This window comes from Emys orbicularis, chromosome 21 (assembly GCF_028017835.1).
Source record: "Emys orbicularis isolate rEmyOrb1 chromosome 21, rEmyOrb1.hap1, whole genome shotgun sequence".
Classification (NCBI taxonomy): domain Eukaryota; kingdom Metazoa; phylum Chordata; order Testudines; family Emydidae; genus Emys; species Emys orbicularis.
Genome location: NC_088703.1, coordinates 21,736,239 through 21,742,444, shown reverse-complemented (window position 1 = coordinate 21,742,444; position 6,206 = coordinate 21,736,239).

Below are 6,206 nucleotides of genomic sequence, written 5' to 3'. Positions count from 1 at the left end.
TTCTCTGGAGAGAATTTCCCTTTTGTTTCTACAGCTTTTTACTTGATTAGTTACTTTGGGACCCATACGTCCTTCCCACACGACAAGTAACTCGACAGGAGCTTACCTCAGGACCCGATCCAGAGACAGTTTCTCGACACCTTAAATGACTGCAGATGTGGTCACCCCGTCTCGAAAAAGATCTATTGGGATTGGAAAAAGTTCAGAAAAGAGCAACAAAAGTGAATAGGGGTCTGGAACAGCTTCCGTATAGGGAGAGATTAATAAGACTGGGATGAAATTCAATGTTGAGAAATGCAAAGTAATGCACATTGGAAAACATCATCCCAACTATACATATACAACGATGGGGGTCTAAATTAGCTGTTACCACCCGAGAGAGATCTTGGAGTCATTGTGGAGAGTTCTCTGAAAACATCCACTCAGTGTGGAGCGGCAGCCAAAAAAGCAAACTGAATGTTGGGAATCATCAAGAAAGGGATCGATAATAAGACAGAAAATATCATGTTGCCTCTATATAAATCCATGATATGCCCATATCTCAAACACTGCGTGCAGATGTGGTCGCCCCATCTCAAAAAAGATATATTGGAATTGGAAAAGGTTCAGAAAAGGGCAACAAAAATGATTAGGGGTCTGGAACAGCTGCCATATGAGGAGAGATTAATAAGACTGGGACTTTTCAGCTTGGAAAAGAGACGCCTAAGGGGGGATATGATGGAGGTCTATAAAATCATAACTGGTGTGGAGAAAGTGAATCAGGAAGCGTTATTTACTCCTTCTCAAAGCACAAGAACTAGGGGTTACCAAATGAAATTACTAGGCAGCAGGTTTAAAACAAACAAAAGGAAGTATTTTTTCACACAACGCACAGTCAACCCATGGAACTCCTTGCCAGTGGATGTTGAGAAGGCCAAGACTATAACTGGGTTCAAAAAGGAACTAGATAAATTCATGAAGGATAGGTCCATCAATGGCTATTAGCCAGGATGGTCAGGGATGATGTCCCTAGCCTCTGTTTGCCAGAAGCTGGGAATGGGCGACAGGGGATGGATCATTTGATGATTCCCTGTTCTGTTCATTCCCTCTGGGGCACCTGGCATTGGCCACTGTTGGAAGACAGGATACTGGGCTACATGGGCCTATGGTCTGACCCAGTGCGGCCATTCTTATGTTCTTATGACTTACTATTCTCACAGCTTCGGCTTTCCTTTACTAGCCCATTGGGGCCTTCTCCTGCCTGGCCACAAGCTAGAAAGTAAAAATGTTCTTTTCTTTAACCAAACTTGAGCTCACTCAAATTTTTTTATTATTATTTTATCTTACATTCCCCATAACCAACTTTCCATCTATCTACCCATCCATCCATCCATCCACCCACCCACCCATTCCCATACACACCTCTTTATCTATCGCTCTACCCATCCATTCATCTTTCACCATAAGAGCCCTCTATCTACCCCCATCTCCTCACATAGGCTCCTACCCTTCAAGCCACCCATCTGCCAGTTCTTCCCCATAACCAACCTTCCATCTATCTACCCACCCATCCATCCACCCCCACCCCATACACACCTCCATATCTATCTCTGCACCCATCCATCCACCCACCCATCTATCCATCAATCAATCCTTCCCCATACCTTACCCTTTACTGGTCTAAAAAAGAGCCACCGTGGCTTAACAATCATGTAAAAGAAGCAGAGAAAGATAAAAAGGCATCTTTTAAAAAGTGGAAGTCAAATCCTAGTGAGGTAAATAGAAAGGAGCATAAACACTGCCAAATTAAGTGTAAAAATGTAATAAGAAAAGCCAAAAAGGAGTTTGAAGAACAGCTAGCCAAAAACTCCAAAGGTAATAACAAAATGTTTTTTAAGTACATCAGAAGCAGGAAGCCTGCTAAACAACCAGTGGGGCCCCTGGACGATCGAGATACAAAAGGAGCGCTTAAAAATGATAAAGTCATTGCACAGAAACTAAATGAATTCTTTGCTTCAGTCTTCACGGCTGAGGATGTTAGGGAGATTCCCAAACCTGAGCCGGCTTTTGTAGGTGACAAATCTGAGGAACTGTCACAGATTGAAGTGTCACTAGAGGAGGTTTTGGAATTAAATGATAAATTTAACAGTAACAAGTCACTGAGACCAGATGGCATTCACCCAAGAGTTCTGAAAGAACTCAAATGTGAAATTGCGGAACTATTAACTATGGTTTGTAACCTGTCCTTTAAATCGGCTTTTGTACCCAACGACTGGAAGATAGCTAATGTAATGCCAATATTTAAAAAGGGCTCTAGAGGTGATCCCGGCAATTACAGGCGGTACCGGGCAAATTAATTGAAACAATTGTAAAGAATAAAATTGTCAGACACATAGAAGAACATCAATTGTTGGGCAAAAGTCGACATGGTTTCTGTAAAGGGAAATCGTGTCTTACTAATCTATTAGAGTTCTTTGAAGGGGTGTGACGGTGCTGCCTGTGAGAGCCAACTGAGTCACTCAATTAGGGTGAACTGCAAACAAAAAGGGGCAGACAAACCCCAAACGCTGGTGGATATTCCAATACTTAGATTTACCAATCAGCCCAAAACAGCTTCTATAGTACCTCACTGGTTACTTAGACGTCCAAACAACGCAGTTCCCTTAAAGTGCCCAGCCTCAGGCCTCCATCCAGACACACCTGTCAGATATGATGATGATTATTGAAAATGTTATCTCATTATATAAAAGAAAAGGTTCTTCCAATCCCAAAGGATCAGCCACATACCCAGGTTCAATTATAACTTAGATCTTACCCAAAATACACACTATAGCCAATTCTTATTAACTAAGCTAAAATTTATTAAAAAAGAAAAGAGAGAGTGTGTTGGTTAAAAGATCAATATACAGACAATCTTGAATTCAATTCTTGAGGTTCAGATGCATAGCAGAGGTGAGCTTGTAGTTGCCAAAAGTCCTTTTAGAAATAGTCCATAGGTTATAGTCCAATGTCCATATTCAGGGTGGCTCCAGTCAATGACTGGGGATCTCAATCTTTGTGGCTTAAGGTTTCCCCCTCTTGAAACCCAAAGCAGATCTGAGATGCAGAAGGATCATGTCCCAGCGTTCTTATACATTTCCAGCAACCTTTCGGACTGAGAAAACAATAGGCTTAATTCTCCTTCTAAACCTCCTGGCAATTAGCACAGGGTAATTTATCCATTAAACACTTCAGATACAGGTTACCACAACCTTCAAAGAGACATAGAGACAATAATACTATTTCACTCAAGTATCGTTATAAATGTTAATATTCCTTTTTTGATCTTTGAATTTAAAGCTCTAGCAATAGACAAGACTTGTTTGCTTACATCACAAGCCCTGAGCAAACATCTACCCTTCTACCTCTAACAATGCAAACTTGCATTTCAAAGCTCTGTTCATTTACATATCTTCCTAACCAGTCCTTAAGGTTCACCCAGGGTCAGGTCAGTCTGTGAGTTAATTAACTCTTTCTGGCCCTGTCAGCTTCCAATGAAATATTATATTACACTCATAATGTCACAAGGGGTCAACAAACATGTGGACAAGGGGGATCCAGTGGACGTAGTGTACTTAGATTTCCAGAAAGCCTTTGACAAGGTCCCTCATCAAAGGCTCTTATGTAAATTAAGTTGTCATGGGATAAGAGGGAGACACACCAGCCTGCTGCAACAGACCCAGGTCTGGTCTACGCCCCTAAGGCTGCAGACTTTAACCAAAAACTGCTTAACAGGTCACCTATCTCCAGCACCCAGACACCCAGCTCCCAATGGGATCCTGTGATGTTGCCTCTGTATGATCTTATGAAAATATGCTGATGAGTGTGAATATAATGTAACTGGAATATGCTTCATGCAAAAGGTCTCTTGTAAGGTAGCATTACAAAGCTTATAATTTGCTGAGTGTGGTCATCCTATTTGTATAAATGTACCACTCTTGTATCTGAAACTAGAAATATGAAGTTAACTCTGAGGGCCTATTGTAATTATGCAAAGTGTGGGCCATTAATGGTGGTTTGGAATCTTGATGGCTCCCATCAACTAGGACAATTGTCTGCAGATGGTTGTGTTTTACCTGTAAGTCTCTCTGTATATGTGTGTGCTGACAAGTGGGTAATGAAGTCTTACAGGGACATGTGATCATATCACGTGAATTGGAATCCATCTTTAACCTGGTGCTTTTCCATTGAGAAGGAGGGGGTGGGAACCCAGAGAGGGACGAAGGATTCCTGCTTTGTGCAAAAGATATATAAGGGGATGGAACAGAACAAACAGGGGAGCCATCATGAGCAATCCCCTAGCTGCCACCTGAGCTGGAACAAGGGCTGTACCCAGGGAAAGGATTGGGCCCAGACTAGGAAGGCGTCCAGTCTGTGAAAGAAACTTATTGAAACATCTCTGAGGGTGAGATTTTATCTGTACTCAGTTGAATTACTGTATTAGGCTTAGATTTGCGTGTTTTATTTTAATTCACTTGGTAATCCACTTTGTTCTGTCAGCTATTACTTGGAACCACTTAAATCCTACTTTCGGTATTTAATAAAATCACTTTTTACTTATTAATTAACTCGGAGTATGTTTTAATGCGGGGGGGAGCAAACAACTGTGCATATCTCTCTATCAGTGTTATAGAGGGTGAACAATTTATGAGTTTACCCTTTATACAGCGTAAAACGGATTTATTTGGGGTTTGGACCCCATTGGGAGTTGGGCATCTGAGCGGTAAAGACAGGAACACTTCTGTGAGCTGCTTTCAGTTAAGTGCAGCTTTGGGGCGCGTGGTTCAGACCCTGGGACTGTGTTGGAGCAGATGGGAGTGTCTGGCTCAACAAGACAGGGTGCTGGAGTCCTAAGCTGCCAGGGTAGGAAAGCAGGGGCAGAAGTAGTCTTGGCACATCAGTTGGCAGTTCCCAAGGGGGTTTCTGTGATCCAACCCACCACAGTCCAAACCCCAAATAAATCAGTTTTACTCGGTATAAAGCATATACAGGGTAAACTCATAAATTGTCCGCCCTCTATAACACTGATAGAGAGATATGCACAGCTGTTTGCTCCCCCGGATATTAATCACTTACTCTGGGTCAATTAATAAACAAAAGTGATTTTATTAAGTATAAAAAGTAGGATTTAAGTGGTTTCAAGTAATAACAGACAGAACAAAGTAAGTTACCAAGCAAAATAAAACAAAACACACAAGTCTAAGCCTAATACATTAAGAAACTGAATACAGATAAAATCTCACCCTCAGAGATGTTCCAATAGCTTCTTTCACAGACTAGATTCTTTCCTAGTCTGGGCCCAATCCTTTCCCCGGTACAGTCCTTGTTAGCTCCAGCTCAGGTGGTAACTAGGGGATTCCACATGACTGGCCCCCTTTGTTCTGTTCCACCCCCTTTTATAGCTTTGGCACAAGGGGGGAATCTTTTCTCCCTCTGGGTCCCCATCCCTCCTTCTAAATGGAAAAGCACCAGGTTTACGATGGATTCCAGTATCAGGTGACATGATCACATGTCACTGTAAGACGTCATTCTCCATTCTTTCAGGGTTGGCATGCATGTACCCAGGAAGGTTGCACGTACCCTGCAAGCTCCGTGGAAACTTTTTAAAGACACCATAATAGATGCTCAACTTAAATGTACACCCCAATTTAAAAAACATAGTAAGAGAACCAAAAAAAGAGAAACCGTGGTTAAACAACAAAGTAAAAGAAGCAGTGAGAGGCAAAAAGGCATCCTTTAAAAAGTGGAAGGTAAATCCTAATGAGGAAAATAGAAAAGAGCATAAACTCTGGCAAATGAAGTGTAAACATATAATTAGAAAGACCAAAAAAGAATTTGAAGAACAGCTAGCCAAAGACTCCAAAAGTAATAGCAAAAGTTTTTTTAAATACATCAGAAGCAGGAAGCCGGCTAAACAACCAGTGGGGCCACTGGACGATCGAGATGCTGAAGGAGCACTCAAGGACGATAAGACCATTGCGGAGAAACTAAATGAATTCTTTGCATCCGTCTTCACTGTTGAGGATGTGAGGGAGATTCCCAAACCTGAGCCATGCTTTTTGGGTGACAGATCTGAGGAACTGTCCCAAATGGAGGTGTCATTAGAAGAGACTTTGGAACAAATTGATAAACTAAACAGTAATAAGTCTCCAGGACCTGATGGTATTCACCCAGGAGTTCGGAGGGAA